Here is a 17,452-nt window from a genome sequence, read left to right as displayed (position 1 = left end):
ATGAGAGCAGTGCTTCTAGCGTTGCAAGCCCTTCAAGACTCTCTTCCCTTGGGAACGATAGCAATTCAGACGGACAACATGTCTGTAGTGTGGTATATCAACAAACAAGGCGGAACCAGGTCCTACCCCCTATGTCGAGAAGCACTCAGACTGTGGCAATGGGCGATTTCTTCTCAGCGGTTTCTGATAGCAACGCACATCCCCGGGAAGTCCAATCTTATCGCGGACAAATTGAGCAGAGCTATCCTCATGCCTCACGAGTGGTCTCTGAAAGATTCTATCTTGAGAGAATTTTTCTCAAGTGGGGTCAGCCTTGCTGCGATCTTTTTGCTACTCCCCAAAACAGCAAGTGCAAAGATTTTTTCACCCTCTTCCCCTTACCAGGCCAGCCCAGCAGAGACGCTCTAGTCCAAGTTTGGCCCCGGGACTTCTGTATGCATTCCTCCCTTCCCACTAATCTCTCAAGTGATACAGAAAGCTATCGCTCAGAAGGCCTCATTGATCCTCATTGCTCCTTACTGGCCTCGACAGGTTTGGTTCCCCTTTCTACATCAATTTCTGTTGGAGCAACCCTGGCATCTGGACCTAGTTCCAGATCTTTTGATCCATCAGTCGGGTCAGTTACATCGCTCCCTCCCCTCTCTGAACCTCACTGCTTGGTTCCTCCAGTTCCAACCTTAGCCAGGCTTCCTCAAATATCTCACTCTGTTCGAGATATTTTGATAGCTTCCTATAAATCTTCCACTCGGAAGATTTATCTTAGTAAGTGGAAACGTTTCGCCTATTGGGCTCAAGGAAGGGACATAGATCCTTTCACTGCTTCCATCCAAATAGTCCTTGATTTTCTAGCTGAACTTTTCCATGCAGGGTCATCTCCTTCTACTCTTAAAGTTCAATTGGCAGCTATATCTAACTTTCATGTGGGCACCTCAGATTCTGCCATTATGTCTCACAAGCTTTGTAAAGCTTTCTTGAAGGGAGTTTTTCTTCTTAGACCTCCTATAAGAAATCCTCCTCCCTCTTGGGACCTTAATTTAGTTCTCACATCTTTAATTCTTCCCCCTTTTGAACCTGCAGCCTCCTGTTCAATGAAATTGCTATCCTGGAAGACTCTCTTTCTGGTAGCCATTACTTCAGCTAGAAGGGTCTCAGAGCTTCATGCACTCAGCAGTCGACCACCGTATCTTTTGTTTCATAAGGATAGGGTATCCTTACGGACCAATCCATCCTTTTTACCCAAAGTAGCCTCTGCGGCAAATCTAAATCAAAACATTGACCTCCCTGTGTTTTTTCCTAATTTTTCTAACAGGTCTGAACAAAAATTGCATTGGCTAGATGTCCATCATCAATTAAGGTATTATTTGGATAGGACTAAACAGATCAGAAAAACTGACCAGTTGTTTGTCTCTTATGCAGAAGGCAGAAAGGGCCTTTCAGTTTCAAAGGTATCACTTTACAGATGGCTAACATCCCTGATTTCCTTTGTGTATGAAATTAGACACCAAAAGTTGCCTAACAAACCAAAGGCCCATTCGACTAGAGCTTTGGCTACTTCTATAGCTTTCCAAGACAGGCTGCCTATTGATACCATTTGCGCAGCAGCTACATGGGCTACTCCTCACACTTTTATTTCTCATTATAAGTTGGATCTAGCTTCTAGACATAGAGCTAATTTTGGTTCCACTGTTCTCAAGAGTCTGTTCCAATAGGCCACCCGGGACAAGGTGCTAGGGATGCGGTCCCATCCAGCAAGAATGAAGGCGAGATAGACAACTTAACATATAGAAGTTATGTTCTTACCATAACGTTCCATGTTAGTTGTCTTCTTCTCGCCTTCTTTCTTGCGTCCCACCCTCCTTCCCCCTAGCCTGGACAGACCTAGAGGAGTTTGATTGTGACCTCTCTTTCTTCCACCGCTATTGTATATGTATATGCTATACTTTGCATATATCCCTTCATCAGGTTTCAGGTCACCTTCTTCCTCTCCTTTTATAGAGGTGGTGTTTCCTTTTTCCAGTAGTTCTGGATTTATTATTGGCTGGGCCTAGCTTACAAACGAGATCTGAGGTAATACCGCCTAGCATTGTGGGATATAAGGGGAGCCTCGAGCCGGTGGAACCAACTCTCGAGCTTTTAGAGTGGCCGAGTCGGAGCCGAGGTCGGCTCCGAACCCATCCAGCAAGAAAGAAGGCGAGAAGAAGACAACTAACATGGAATGTTATGGTAAGAACATAACTTCTATTTTTGTTGGGTGCACTGATTAATAGCACAACTTCTCAGTTCCATGGTCTGAGGTTCAGTCCTGGCCTCGGAATGTTCTCTAAGCAGCATTTGTATGTTCTCATAAAGTCAATGTAGGTACTTTTGGATCTACAGTTTCCTTCTACATCTCAAAAGAACAATGCTTAGGGTGATTGGCAACTCTGATAAACTGACCCATGTTCTATATTTTCAGGTTTTGTTCCTGAGACTCCTTTGTTAAGGAACATTCATCACATTGGGACTAACATATTTATTCTTATTATAAATAATTAAACAAATGTATACATAGATATGGATCTTTATCCATCAGCATCACTTATTTGTGCTTGCGCTACATTGAGGCACAGTATTAGAGCAGGTGATGTATGTTGTAAACCTTTTAATGGCATTACCAATAAATGTTGAGTATCCCCTTGCATTTTTTTTTTGTTTTGCAGCTGTTGTTATAGCAGGGAGGCAGAGTCCAGTAATTCAATGGCTGTAGTATTCATGTTGCTACAAACAAGAGCTGCCGAGGCTTTTATTTGACTTGATTCACTCAGTCTGTGCTTCCCCCACCCCCACCCACATGCATTTACTGATGTACAGGGACACAGAATGAAATGAAATTGCTTTTTGTTGTGTACAAATTGAGGTGCTTAAACAGATTGCTACTACTTCTCATCAAGCATTCCATCCTCCTCCTTTTCTGATGCCGCTCTCAGTGTGTGTGTGTGTGTGTGTGTGTGTGTGTGTGTGTGTGTGTGTGTGTGTGTGTGTGTGTGTGTGTGAGGAAAGGGGGGGAATCAATGAAATTGCTTTCGTTCACTGTTGAAACAAAAATCAGATCTTTAAAGGACTACGTATGTGCTCTTCTACATCCCCCTGCCCCCACCACTACACACACACAGCTGCTCGAGTGACTCAGAAGAGAATGTTGTAATGAAATCAGCAGCTTCCTTGGTTCACCCCTGGAATTAGAGCTCTGAAAGGCCTCTCCTTCTTTATCCTAGTTGTACGAGTTCATATCCCTGTGCTGATACTCATGCTGAGATATGAATGAATGCATACACGTGCACAATACTGCATAGCAATTTAGGCAATTAAGTGCATCCTGCAAACCTGGGTATGACTGTCACTGCCTCCACATGCATAAGGTATAATGCTGAGCATGTCACTTAAACCATCCAGAGCTGTCAGATCATCCCTGAAAAAAATGACAGCTGCATGGACTTGTGCATCTCATCTAGTTAGTAGCCTTAATTCAGAAGTGCTAAGTCTTCACCTACCAATCTGACTTCTGACTGTAGGACGCAGATGTCACACAATACCTTTTTATGACCCAAGTAACTATTTCAAATAAAGTTAAACTGAAAGTTCATTTTATAAAGATTAGGGAATACATGAATGTCATTATGGGAAATACATTTCTCTTTCTCTGTGAAAGTGGATGGCAAATCGGAAAATCAACCCTGGACTTGCCCTAACTAACATAAAACTCTTAAAACAATCTCTAAGGCAAAATAGCCAGTGGGATACATTTGGGTTGCATGACTAGGCTTATAAAGGCCCCAGTGGTCATTGGCCTAGTGTATACTATGAATCTATGAATAATCCCTTTATTAAAAAAGTTGTTGAGGAAGAATATAGTACTTTAAACTCCTGTGACTCATAATAAAGAATGGTGGGCAACATAGTTGAAATCCTATTGGTCAGAGCATGAACTCAGAATAAACCTAAATAAAAATGTTGGCTGAATGGAAACAAATAACTTTGTCCTGCTCACTATGGCTGTGAGCTACTCATGAGCTTCTGTGTTTGATGCTGTGCTGTACTGTGACTAAGCAAGTCAATTAGCCATCAGCATCACAACCAAAAAAAAGATGTTCTTACAACCGGCATATCTCTTAACTGTCCTTGATTTTGTCTCATATTTTAACCCTACCCCCCATAAAACTTTTGACATTCGGGTAAATCACTGAAAATTGCACTTAGCCAATAATTCCAGAAACTGCAATGTTATACTTCTTATTGTGCAGAAAATATAAACTGAGGACATAGATGTGAGAATTATGTCTTATACATATGTGAGGAGGAAGTAAGCAGGGTTATATATGAGAGTTATCTCTTTTCAATATGGGAAAAGCACTTAAATGGGGTGATGTGAGAGTTATGTCTTGTCTATATGGGAAGGTCACATAACTGTGTGATGTGAGAAATATCTCTTGCCTGTATAAGTGAAGTACATAAATGGGGTGATGTTAGAGACATGTCTTGTCTATATGTGAGGCAGACATAAATCTGGTGATGTGACAGTTATGTCTTGTCTATCTGGGAGGAGCACATTAACATTGTGATGTGAGAGTTGCAGCTTGTCTATTTGTGAGGAGGATGTAAAGTGTGTGATGTGAGAGTTATGTCGTCTCAGTATGTGAGGAAGACGTAAATGGGGTGATGTGACAGTTATGTCTTGTAGCTATGGGAGGAGCACATAAACAGTGTGATGTGAGTGTTGCATCTTGTTTACCTGTGAGAGGGAAACAAATGGGGTGATGTGAGAGTTAGGTCTTGTCTATATGTGAAGAGCACATAAACAGGATGATGTGAGAGTTATGTCTTGCCTATATGTGAAGAGCACATAAACAGGGTGATGTGAGAGTTGTTTATATGGGAGGAGCCCATAAAAGGGGTGAAGTGAGAGATGTGTCTTATCTGTATACAATGAGCACGTAACGAGGTGATATGACAGTTATGTCTTGTCTATATGTGAGGAGGATGTAAACGGTGGTATGAGTGTTATGTCATGTTTATATCAATTAACACTTAAACAGGGTGATGTGAGTGTATTCACATGGTAAGCCCTTTGAAACTAAGAAATCAGTGCAGTTTGCTGATACCAAACCCCATTCATTAGTTTCTGTTAAATGCTAAAGGAAGAGGTCCATTTTGAAGAGACACATTACTCTTCTGAGACCACTGCTGAAGAATTGTCTTCTACTACTGGTACATTATCAATGACACATTCTGCTTCCCAAAACCCAAGAAGAAAAATACTGATATCACCCTTTAGGAGAGTCAGAATGGGTGGATGTAAACATAAACACCAGGGTTTCCACCCTGGAAGCATTGTTAGAAATTATGGTAGCAAAATAGGTTCAAACCAGAATAATATTTCTTCTGTGCAATTTTCCACTGTCGAAACAAGCTACTGAATAAAGGGCTAGGCTTCATATCTAGCTATTTGGTACCTGAAGATGTTTTTGCACAAGATGTGGTTTCTTTTTGTAGAATATTAAATCTTAAACTTTCTGATCAGAAGTCATCTGCAGATAGGGATATGAATGATTTTAGATTCAGACCATCCTCTTTTATGCCTCCTCCCAATAAAAATGTTATTTTTCATTATCAAGTTTTGAAGGAATTACGTTTCATGTATAAGTCTTATAAATATATTAATCACAGTAATTCACAAGTCTTATTAAGGTTGAGTAAAAATAAACAGTTGGTTATTAATATAGCAGACAAAGGGGGTGCAATGGTTATTTGGGACTGGGCCATGTATTATAATGAGGCCCAAAGTCAATTATCAGACCACCAGTTTTATCAACAGATGCACCTTGATCCCAGCATGGTATTCAAAGATGATACTGATAATTTTTTACGACTAGTTTATGAAAAGGGTATTATTTCCAAAGAGACTATGTATAGTTTGACCGTTTCAGAACCGGACAGGCAAACATTTTATATGTTACCCAAAATCCATAAGACTCTAGATAAACCCCCTGGAAGACTGATTGTTTCAGGTAGGGGATCTCTAACAGAACCTTTATCAGCATATTTGACATGTTATCTTACACCTTTGCTGACATATGTATGTTCCTGTATTCAGGACACCAGTGAATTGCTTAATACCATAGAGGAAATGAAAACTGAACAAGGCTGGCTGTCATGTACCCTTGATGTTTCGGCCTTATATACTAATATTCCTCACTGAGCAGGACTTTTGGCATTGGAATTTTGGCTGAATCAGGCTTCTTTATATCTTTATATAGCCCTAGATTCAATACCTTTTTGCTCTGTTTAACAGAGCATGTTTTGATGAAGAATGTGTTTTATTTTGGGAACCAGTGCCATGTACAGATAATGGGCACAGCGATGGGTTTCTTTTTCCCCATATATGCCAATCTTTTCATGGGGTATATTGAGGAACAGATCATTTATGATCAAACCCACAATATATATCTAGAAGCTATGGATATTTGGTGGAGATATTTGGATGATTGCTGGTTGATCTGGAGGTCAGACTCTGTGTATTTAAAAGAATTTGTGGATTATTTGAATGAAAATAAGTGGGGTATTCATTTTACAATCAATTCTCATCCCACTGATATTACTTTTTTGGATGTACAAATAACAGTACAGGGTGATGGGAGTATTCAGTTCACAGGAAACATTCACAGTTTAACAGATTACTATATACCACCAGTTGTCATCCACAGCACATTATCAATCATCATCATCTTCTTTTGGCTGTTCCCGTTAGGGGTCGCCACAGTGGATCATCTGTTTCCATTTCTTCCTGTCCTCTGCATCATGCTCTTTCACACCAGCCACCTGCATGTCCTCTCTCACCACATTCATAAACCTCATCTTAGGCCTTCCTCTTTTCCTCTTACCTGGCAGCTCCATCCTTAGCATCCTTTTCCCAATATACCCAGCATCACTCCTCAGCACATGTCCAAACCAATGCAATCTCTCCTCTCTTGCTTTGTCTCCAAACTGTCTAACCTGAGCTGACCCTCTAATATACTGATTCCTAATCCTGTCCATGCTAGTCACACCCAGTGCAAATCTTAATATCTTTAACTCTGCCACATCCAGCTCTGACTCCTGCATTTTCGACAATGCTACCGTCTCCAACCCATATAACATAGCTGGTCTCACTACCCTCTTGTAAACCTTCCCTTTCACTCTAATTGGTACCCGTCTGTCACAAATCACTCCTGACTTCTCCACCCATTCCACCCTGCCTGTACTCTCTTCTTCACCTCTCTTCCACACTCACTATTACTCTGAACTGTTGATCCCAAGTACTTAAACTCATCCACCATTACCAACTCTACTCCCTGCATCCTCACCATTCCTCTACCCTCCCTCTCATTTACACACATATATTCTGTTTTAGCCCTGCTGACCTTCATTCCACTCCTCTCTAAAGCATATCTCCACCTCTCCAGGGTCTCCTCAACCTGGTCCCTACTCTCACTACATATCACAATGTCATCTGCAAACATCATAGTCCATGGGGCCTCCTGTCTAATCTCATCTGTCAACCTGTCCATCACCATTGCAAATAAGAAAGGGCTCAGAGCTGATCCTTGATGTAATCCCACCTCCACCTTAAATGTATCTGTCACTCCCACCGCAGTCCTCACCAATGTCACTCTACCCTTGTACATATCCTGTACCACTCTTACATACTTCTCTGTCACTCCTGACTTCCTCATACAATACCACAACTCCTCTCTAGGCACCCTGTCATATGCTTTCTCTAAGTCCACAAAGACACAATGCAACTCCTTCTGACCTTCTCTGTATTTCTCCAACAACACTGTCAGAGCAAATATGTCATCTGTAGTGCTCTTACCTGGCATGAAACCATACTGCTGATCACTAATCATCACCTCCCTTCTTAACCTAGCTTCCACTACTTTTTCCCATAACTTCAAGCTGTGACTGATCAATTTTATCCCTCTGTAGTTACTGCAGCTCTGCACATCACCCTTATTCTTAAAGATAGGTACCAAAACACTTTTTCTCCACTCCTCAGGCATCCTCTGACTTTCCAAAATTTCATTAAACAATCTGGTTAAAAATTACACTGCCATTTCTCCTAAGCACCCCCATGCTTCCACTGGTATGTCATCTGGGCCAACAGCCTTTCCATTCTTCATCCTCTTCATAGCTGTCCTTACTTCCTCCTTGCTAATCCGCTTCACTATCCCCACATCATCCAACCTTCTCTCTCTCTCATTCTCTTCATTCATCAGCCCTTCAAAGTACTCTTTCCAGCTACTCAACACACTCTCCTCACTTGTGAGTACGTTTCCCACCCTTACCTGCTGCACATCTTTCCCTGCTCTGTCCCTATGTCTAGCCAATTGGTACAGGTCCTTTTCTCCCTCTTTAGTGTCCAATATCTCATACAACTCTGTATATGCCTTATCCTTAGCCTTCAACACCTCTCTCTTTGCCATGTGCCTCATCTCCTTATATTCATGTCTACTTTCTTCATCTCTTTGACAATCCCACTTCTTCTTCGCCAGCCTCTTCCTCTGTATACTCTCCTGTACTTCCTCATTCCACCACCATGTCTCCTTCCTCTGTCCAGATGTCACAACAAGCACCTTCCTAGCAGTCTCCCTTACTAGCTCTGCTGTAGTTACCCAGCTATTCGGTAACTCTTCATTGCCTCCCTGTGCCTGTCTTAACTCTTCCCTGAACTCCACCTCACAATCACCCTTTTTTAACTTCCACCATTTAATCCTTTTCACTGCTTTCACACTCCTCCTCCGCTTCTTGATCACCAACATCATCCTGCAGACCACCATTCTATGCTGCTTAACTACACTTTCCCCAGTCACCACTTTACAGTCTCCATTTTCCTTCAGACTGGCCCTCCTACATAGGATATAATCCACCTGTGTGAATCTTCCTCCACTCTTGTATGTCACCCTATGCTCCTCCCTCTTCTTAAAATACGTATTCACCACAGCCATGTCCATCCTTTTTGCAAAATCCACAATCATCTGACCTTCTGCATTCCTCTCCTTAACACCATACCTACCCATGACATCCTCATCCCCTCTGTTCACTTCACCAACATGTCCATTGATGTCCGCTCCAATCACTAGTCTCTCCCCCTTGGGTACACTCACCACCACTTCATCCAACTCACTCCAAAATGTTTCTTTCTCATCCATCGCACACCCAACTTGTGGAGCATATGCACTAACAACATTCATCATTACACCATCAATTTCAAGCTTCATAAACATCACTCTATCAGACACTCTCTTCACCTCCAAAACACTCTTGGCATACTGTTCCGTTAGGATAACCACTACCCCATTTCTTCTGCCATCCACACCATGATAGAACAATTTGAACCCGCCTCCTATACACTTGGAATTACTTCCCTTCCATCTGGTCTCTTGCACGCACAATATATCAACCTTCCTTCTATCAAATCAGCTAGCTCTCTACATATACCAGTCATACTGCCAACATTCAAAGTTCCTACCCTCAGTACTACACTCCTAACCTTCCTCCTCTCTTCCTGCCTTCGGGCATGCCTTCCCCCTCCTCTTCTTCTTCGGCCAACAGTAGCCCAATTTCCGCCAGCACCCTGTTGGCTAACAGTACTGGTGGCGGTCGTTGTTAACCCGGGCCTCGACCGATCCGGTATGTAACTATGAAAAGTTCTCCACATTAGTAATTTTTGGCAGAGGTTTTATGCCGGATGCCCTTCCTGATGCAACCCTCCCCATTTATCCGGACTTGGGACCGGCACAAAGAAATGCACTGGCTTGTGCATCCAATAATATTTCAAAATCTCAGTTTCTCAGACTTCAAAGAATAAGTTCTTCTCTTTTGGAATTGCATGAAAATGAACAGGACCTAATTCTTAGGTTCAGGAATAGGGGTTATGCATCACACATTTTAATAATGCCTTAATATCAGTAGCCATTGTGGACATAACAAGATTATTACAATACAGGGCCAAGAATACCAGTATACAACCACTTGAATCGGTTATGAATTTTGGAAATAATACAAGTTTCTTTATGGATTTAATTCATAAATATTGGGATATCTTGTCAATGGATTATTGTTTGACATTCATAGGTTAATTGGTTCATAGGATGATACTAGGGTATTGGCCTGGAGGCCCTTATAAGCCTAGCAAAGAATTTCGCCCATGTTCCCTCAAAGTCAGCACCAATTTGCCCTGTCCAGCAGGGACACAGGTAGGATCCCAGGGGTGTATCTTCTGTTTCCCATCCAGTCATCCTGGTTCCTCTTAAAGAGGGCTAGAAAGGTACTCTGCTTGACATGGAGAGAGAGTCTATTCCACAGATGGGGGGAGTCTTTGGGACACAAATCTATTCCACCAACAAGTTCTATTAATGTCAAAGACCTTGTGTGCAGGTTGGACAAGAGGAGTTTGTGTTATGTATATGCAGCAACTCCATCAAGGCTGGGTCTGAAATGGCCTTGTATGCCTGAAGCAGGTCACCTCTGAGCAGTCTGTATGAGACTGAGTAGAGGGACAGGGATTTTAGCCTATCTGTGTAGGATAGGTGTTTGAGACCCTGGATTTTCCTTGTCAGGAACCTCTGTGATCTCTCCAACGGTTGCATGTGCTTGGCAAGGTGCATATGCCAAAGGGGGCATTGTACTCGATAATGGGTCTGATAAGAGAGAAGTACAGGGATGTTATGACCTCCTTGTTCCTGGATGAAATACCCTTATTTATGAGGTGGGCCATGTAGGAAGCCTTCCGTACAACGAAGGCAACATGGTGGTCAAAAATCAGGTTGCTATCAACCTGGGTGCCCAAGTCCATCACAACTGATTGCATGCTTAGTAATAATTAGTGGGGATGACATTTTCCCCAAAGAGGATAATGATGCATTTCTTGGCATTCAGTTTGAGGCCATGCTTCTGGTACCAGTCATTAGTTTAGGTAAGGCCCTCTTGGAGGATGTTCACATCACTAGGGCAATTTAAGACAGCGCCCAGCTTGCAGACATCTGCAAACTTGGTCAGCCACAGATCACTGGTTTTGGCTTGCACTTCAGAAAAGTATATCCCAAACAGTAGAGGCCCAAGACCGATCCTTGGGGTACAGCACTCATTATGGGTCTACTACTAGAGATGGCTTCCCCTACTTTGACTGAGTGGGTTCTATCAGTGAGCAACTTAGCTATCCATCTGGTAACATACGGGTTGATGCATAGCTGGGAGAATTTATCTATTATGCCTGAATGGTGAATAATATCAAAGGCTTTGGCTAGGTCAAGGTAGGCAATGTGCAACATCTTTCCTTTGTCCATGGCTTTGGTGACTGTTTCAAAGAAGTCAACCAGGTTTAACAGGCATGATCTCCCTTTGACAAAACCAGACTGTGCAGGGTCAAACATTTGGAGGTTGCCAATGTCCTTGTTTATAAGGTCCATGATAATGCATTCCATGGCTTTGCATATCAGGTTAGGCTGATGGGCCTATAATTGCCTGGATCAGTGGATGCTCCACCTTTGTGTAGAGGGATGACAGTGGCTGTCCTCCATTCAGCTAGTATGAAGCCAGTGCTCAGGTTTTGGTTGAATAGGGTGTCTAATGGAGCTGAGAGCTCACGCCTGAGTTCATGTAGCATACAGCCAGGGATGTTACCGGGTCCCATGGAGACTGTATTTTTTGCATTTGAGGGGCCATTAAGGACCTGCTCCCTGGTGATGAGGGGTGGGGGGCAGGTGCTGGGGATGTCCTGGTTTACTGATGGGGGGACAGGGGGGGTGAAGTTTTCACTGTACCTGTCTGCCAGCAGGTTGGCTATGTCTATGGCATTTGTGAATGTGGTGTCATTGACCACCAGTTCAGAGCAGATTTGGGTGTTGCCTTTGAGACTGCGGACATATGTGAAGAAGGCCTTGTAATTGTCCTTGGTGGATGTGACCAATTTGGACTCGAAGTTAACCTTAGAGGATTTCACCTGTGACCTTATCTGCTTGTTCAGACAAAGGGGAGATTGCTTCCAACTTGGCACCTGCTCCTTTTTGGCCCTGAACAGCAATTTTTTTCCTTTTATTATAGAGTTTGTTTATTGCTGCTATCCACCAGACAGGTTTACTCTTCCTTGAGGAAGATGATTTGGTCCTGTCAGGTATTGCTGAGTCAATACTCCTATGTAGATGCTCATATAATTTCTTGGTGTAGGCTTGGACATTAGTGCTAGTTCCAACTGAAGGGATGATGGCTGTGAAGCTGCTTATACCTGCTCTGAGGAGACGGTAGTCAGCTTTGGAAAAGTTTTTTCATTTGACCCTGACAAGGGGGGGTGGGGTTCAGGTGAGATGGTGACTTCAAAAGTGATCACTTTATGGTTGGATCTTATCAAGGAGGATAACACTGTAGGAGTGCTACAGTGGCTACTAATGTTGGTTAGGACAGGTCCAGGATCAACTCTTATAGGGGTGTCAACCAGCTGATCCAATGCATTGGCATTGACGAAGTCGAGGAATCTCTGGTGTTCATATTTGGGCCAGAATAGGTCTTTCACTGTATAGTTCGGTAGTTAAAGTCACCCAGGATCATGGTAGAGGGTTGAATCTTGATGGATTCATGTAAGTCAAGATAGGTGTAGTGGGCGACCTGAGTCACGGTTGGCTGTCTGTAGCTAGCTATTATTAAAATAGGTGTTTGGTCAACAGTTAACTGCACTTGGAGTGCAGTATGACCAGCCTGGAGGTGTCTATGTCTTTGATAAATATTGAAACTCCACCTCCTTCGGCTTTGTAGCCCTCAGTTTGGGGTCTGAAAGTATGGTAGGATGAGCAACCTGGTAAGGTAGGGGTGCTCTTTACAGCTTTGAACTAGGTTTTAGTGACTGCACAAATGTCAACATCCTCCAGGATAAGGAATACTTGCAACGAGTGCAGTTTCATGCTAAGATTCCTAGCATTTAGCAGCCTGACCTTTAAATTTAATTGATAAGAATTTTCCATGTTGGTTATTTTGTGCTCATGACTTTGCCTAAAAAGCACTATGGGGAGGCAAGAGCCTTTTCCAGAAGCCTAAACCCCAGAGGTTATAGAAGAAGGCCATCTCTGGCAAAGCATCGTGGTCTGTCAATCATGTCCTCCAAGGCTGTCAGGTACTGGATCCCCTTGGAATGATACCAGAAACTAAGCCAATTGTTAAAGCCAATCGTTTTCTGTTTTTATGTATCATTCTGGGTGATGGTAGGATGCTGCTTAAGGCTAGGGACATACCTGCCTGGGACACATATTCAGCGAGCTCAATCTCTGTCTCTCTTCATATAGTCCAGAGGTACATCTCAAGTCATTCACACCATCAATGACTATGACAGAGTCATAACAGTACCTGTTGTTAAGAGACTTGAGTGTGTGCATGATATGGCAGATTCTAGCACCTAATAAGCAACTTACCGTGACTTTTTCCTTGTCTAACCTGGTGTTTTGGGCACATGTGTGTGTCTCACAATAGTCTCCTATGACTAGTATGTTGGGTTTGTGGTCGGGACATAAACGCTATGAGATATAGATGTGTGTACTATGTGTGATGCTTGGTGCTGTGGGTTGTGATGTGCTAGTGTGTTTTTGCTTCAAAGGTCTCTTTTGTTTAGGTATGTTTACCTTGAGAATCCCTCATATGTACGAATGTGTTGTACAGCTGTGGGTGGTGTTAGAGGTGTGGTGTTCCTAGTGTTTGTGCAGACAACCTTCTCAGTGCCAGATGCACTGGCTTGTGACTGAGAAAGCAAGGATTCTAGGTTCTTAATGTGATTGCATCTCTCACATATTGTGTTCCTAGGTGGTAGTAGTAGAGGGTTGTCTGTGTACATAAGATACTTATTACACTTTCTTCTCAGGATGCCCATATCAACCACACTAGCAGGAGAAACCATAGGAAATTGTCCATCCATGGTTATCAGGATCTGTGGAAGAGAGGTCAGGGATAGTAGAGTAGGTACTATCCGAGGAGAGTACCTATAGTTGTGAGTAGGACTGGATAAAATCAATGCAGTAGCTGCAGGCGAGGTCCTCACGCTCACAGGAGTGCTGGTAACAGAAAAATGCAACTGAGATATTTCGCAAAGGGTTAAAACAGCACAGTGGCGGTGTACAACAGGCAAACAAGCGCAAATCCATGCAAATGCTGGGTTTAAATACCACAAAAATGAAAGTAAAATAGAAACACTGGAATTGACCAATCAACCCTTGTCCCTGAGCTCTTAGCTCAACATCATATACCAGACCAGTTCCAAACAGTTCACTTACTCCCGCTAAGTGCAGGCAGGCCCTGGCCAACACAAGATAGTGTAGCAGGAAACACAAGAATCACACAAACAGATCTGAATACAGCAAAACCTGTAACCAGATTATGCTAAAGATATTTAAAGTCCGTTTAGGTGAATTTAACACAGGAGAGCAAATTGATTTAAACAAATTAACCAATAAAAAAGCTCAAAACTGAGCCTTGTTCCAGCAGTCTTCAATCAGACAAGTTCTAACTGCACACTCTTGCCACTAAGGTGCAGGGGAACCCTCTCCAAAAAAGATGGCCTGTTCTCAAGTTGTACAAAAAAAGCTAGATTCATCAGGTCTGAATCTAGTCTATGCTACAGCAAACGAGGCACACTAATTTCAGAAAGGAACAGTTCAAATATGCAAGCACAATGAGCCTTTAACCAGCAATTCCTGATTTCTTATACCCCCTGTTTTTTTTTCATATAGGAAAGGGAAAACTTTGGGGGGGGTTGGTTTAATCATTATAAGAGGCCTGTTGGTCAAAAAACAAGTAGAAGACAAATAGGTTTGGATGGATGACCTATGATAGGTTGTTATCCCTGTGGACATTGCAGTTTTTGTAAGTATATCTGGAAGGATAAACGTTTCACATCAAAACATATACCACAAATTTTTGATATTTTGGTCTATGGAAATTGTAACAGCAATTGGGTAATATATCTGGCTGTTTGTACATATTCTGCATTTTATCTGGGAGAAACATCCCGCACCCTTATATGTTCTGATATTTTCAGTTTAAGTGATATCAGGTGTGCTAAATCTTTCAATGCATTATACAAACACACTATTTAATATACTTCTGCCAAATTCACTTTCATTATTACTGATAAAATTAATTTACATAGGAATAATAAGGTTGGATGGCATGCTATGTTAAATCAAAAAGAAAAGATGTGGATCATTAAGCCTGGAACACTTTTCACACCAGGTTTAAATTATGAACATTTATAGGAACCAATAGGAATAAAGGGGGGATGTGAGAATGCTGTCTTGTCTGTATATGAGCAGCACATAAATGGGGTGATGTGAGAGTTATATCTTGTCTGTATGGGAGGAGCACATAAACAGGGTGATGTGAGAGTTGTGTCTTGTCTATATGGAAGGAGCACATAAGTGGGATGATGAGAGAGAAACGTCTTGTCTGTATTGGAGGAGCACATAAACAATCTGATGTGAGAGTTGCATCTTTTCTATATGGGCACATAAATGAGGTAATGAGATTGTCATGTCTTGTCTTTATGGGAGAAGCACATAACTGGGGTGATGTGACATCTTGTCTGTATGAGAGGAGCAGATAAATGGTTAGATGTGAGAGTTATGTCTGGTCTGTATATGAGCAGCACATAGAGTGATGTGAGAGTTATATATTGTCTGCATGGGAGGAGCACATAAACGTGGTGATGTGATAGTTATGTCTTGTCTCTATGGGAGGAAAACATAAATGAGATCATGTAACAGTTATGTCTAATCTATATGTCAAGAGCGTGTAAACAAGGTGATATGAGCGCTACATGTTTTCATGATAATTTGTTCCATGTCTTTGCATATTAGACTAGTCAGACTAATAGCTTATGGTTTCCAGGGTCAGTTGATGGTCCACCATTGTGAAGTGGGATGCTAATTGCAGTTCTCCATTCTTGTGGTACAAAGGCTGTTTTTGTGGCTATAGTTGAAGAGTTACTCAAGTGGTCCTGATAAGTTGTGTTTTAAGCCATCTAGATGGTATCTCAGGGTATTGTCAAAGCCTACTGAGGCTCTATTTTGGGCTTTGACTACTGACACCAGGACCTTCTCCATGTTAATAGATGGGAGAGCTATGCTAGTAGGTATTTCATGGGGGAGGTGAAATTTGACCTGAACTTGTCAGCCAGTAAATTAGTTCATTTGGTATGACACTGATGTATGCTGCCTTTGAGGTTTCAAACATAGCTTTTGAAGGCCTTAAGGTTGCCTTTAGCCTGTGAGGCTGTCTTGACCTCATAATAGCTTTGTTGGCCTCTTAATTTCCTGTTTAATTAAATTAGAAAGCTGCTATCATTATGGGAGATGCTCTTCCTGATTTTAGCTATGACTTTTTTCTTTTTGTTATATACCCTATTAAGGTTAGGATTCCGCCAGTGTAGTTTGTTTTTAGAGTTTGTTTTGGGGTTACTTCTAGTAGGTACAGCAGCCTCTGTACAACCTTTTATATAGTTGTAAAAGGTCTCTGTGAACCATTCTGCATAGGTTGCTATGAACTCGGATTTAGGAGGGGCACTGAATTAAGAAAAACTATCACTTAATAGGATGTTGTTGGCTATGGAATAATTCCTAACTGCTTTGTGGTTTGATTGCACCAGTGAGGAGGTGTCACTGGGGGAGGTGGGGGCAGCATTCTCCCATATTGGTAAGCACCAGTATGTTTGAACCTGTGGTAGACGTTCACACTATCTGGACAAGGGTATTTGTGTTAATAAAGTCCAGGAATAGTTGTGCCTGTGAGTATGAGGCAGTCCTTGCTTCCCAGTCTATAAAGGAGATAGTTAAAGTCTCCCATAAATAAGGTATTTGTCTTAATGATGAGTGTTTCCAATAGGTTCAGGTATGAGCTATGCGATTCTAGGGACATAGAGAGTGACCTATAGCTCACTAGGATATGGTGTGGGACTTTGTCTATGGTGATTTGCATGCGGATAAATTCCAGGGCATCGTCCTGTTTAACCAACGTAGAGTCTTGCTTGTTGCTGATATAGATTCAGACCCCTCCACCCTTTGTCCCTGTCCCTGCAGCAGATGGTCTGTATGAGTGGAAGGCACTGAACCTTTGCACTGCCAGAGTACTTTGGCAGATTTAAACATTGTCTCGGTAATGGCACTGATGTCTGTATTCTCCAGAGTAAAAAGTGTTTGTAGGGCATGGAGTTTAATCACCAGTCATCATTTTAAAGTGCTTAATTTCATTGCATGGGCTAGTAAGAAGTATTTCTTTATATTAACATGGGTTATACTTTTGTAAGTTCATTGCTTATGTCAGTAGGTCTGAGTTTTGCTGATCTCTGTTTCAAGGATCTAGTATTCAAATTATTCTGCATTGTTTGCTAGCATTTCTGTTTTTGTAA

The 17,452-nt window shown here is 42.1% G+C and overlaps 1 protein-coding gene across 5 annotated transcripts in view; it reads left to right on the top strand.

The window, feature by feature from the left end:
• The window catches only part of SHANK3 (SH3 and multiple ankyrin repeat domains 3), a 7,266,504-nt gene that overhangs the window by 5,332,147 nt on the left and 1,916,905 nt on the right, over positions 1-17,452 (top strand). The window lies entirely within an intron of this gene.

This window comes from Protopterus annectens, chromosome 11.part0 (assembly GCF_019279795.1).
Source record: "Protopterus annectens isolate FY-2018-M chromosome 11.part0, PAN1.0, whole genome shotgun sequence".
NCBI lineage: Eukaryota > Metazoa > Chordata > Ceratodontiformes > Protopteridae > Protopterus > Protopterus annectens.
Note: the sequence above shows the minus strand (reverse complement) of the source record. Positions and strands in the feature narration are given on the sequence as shown.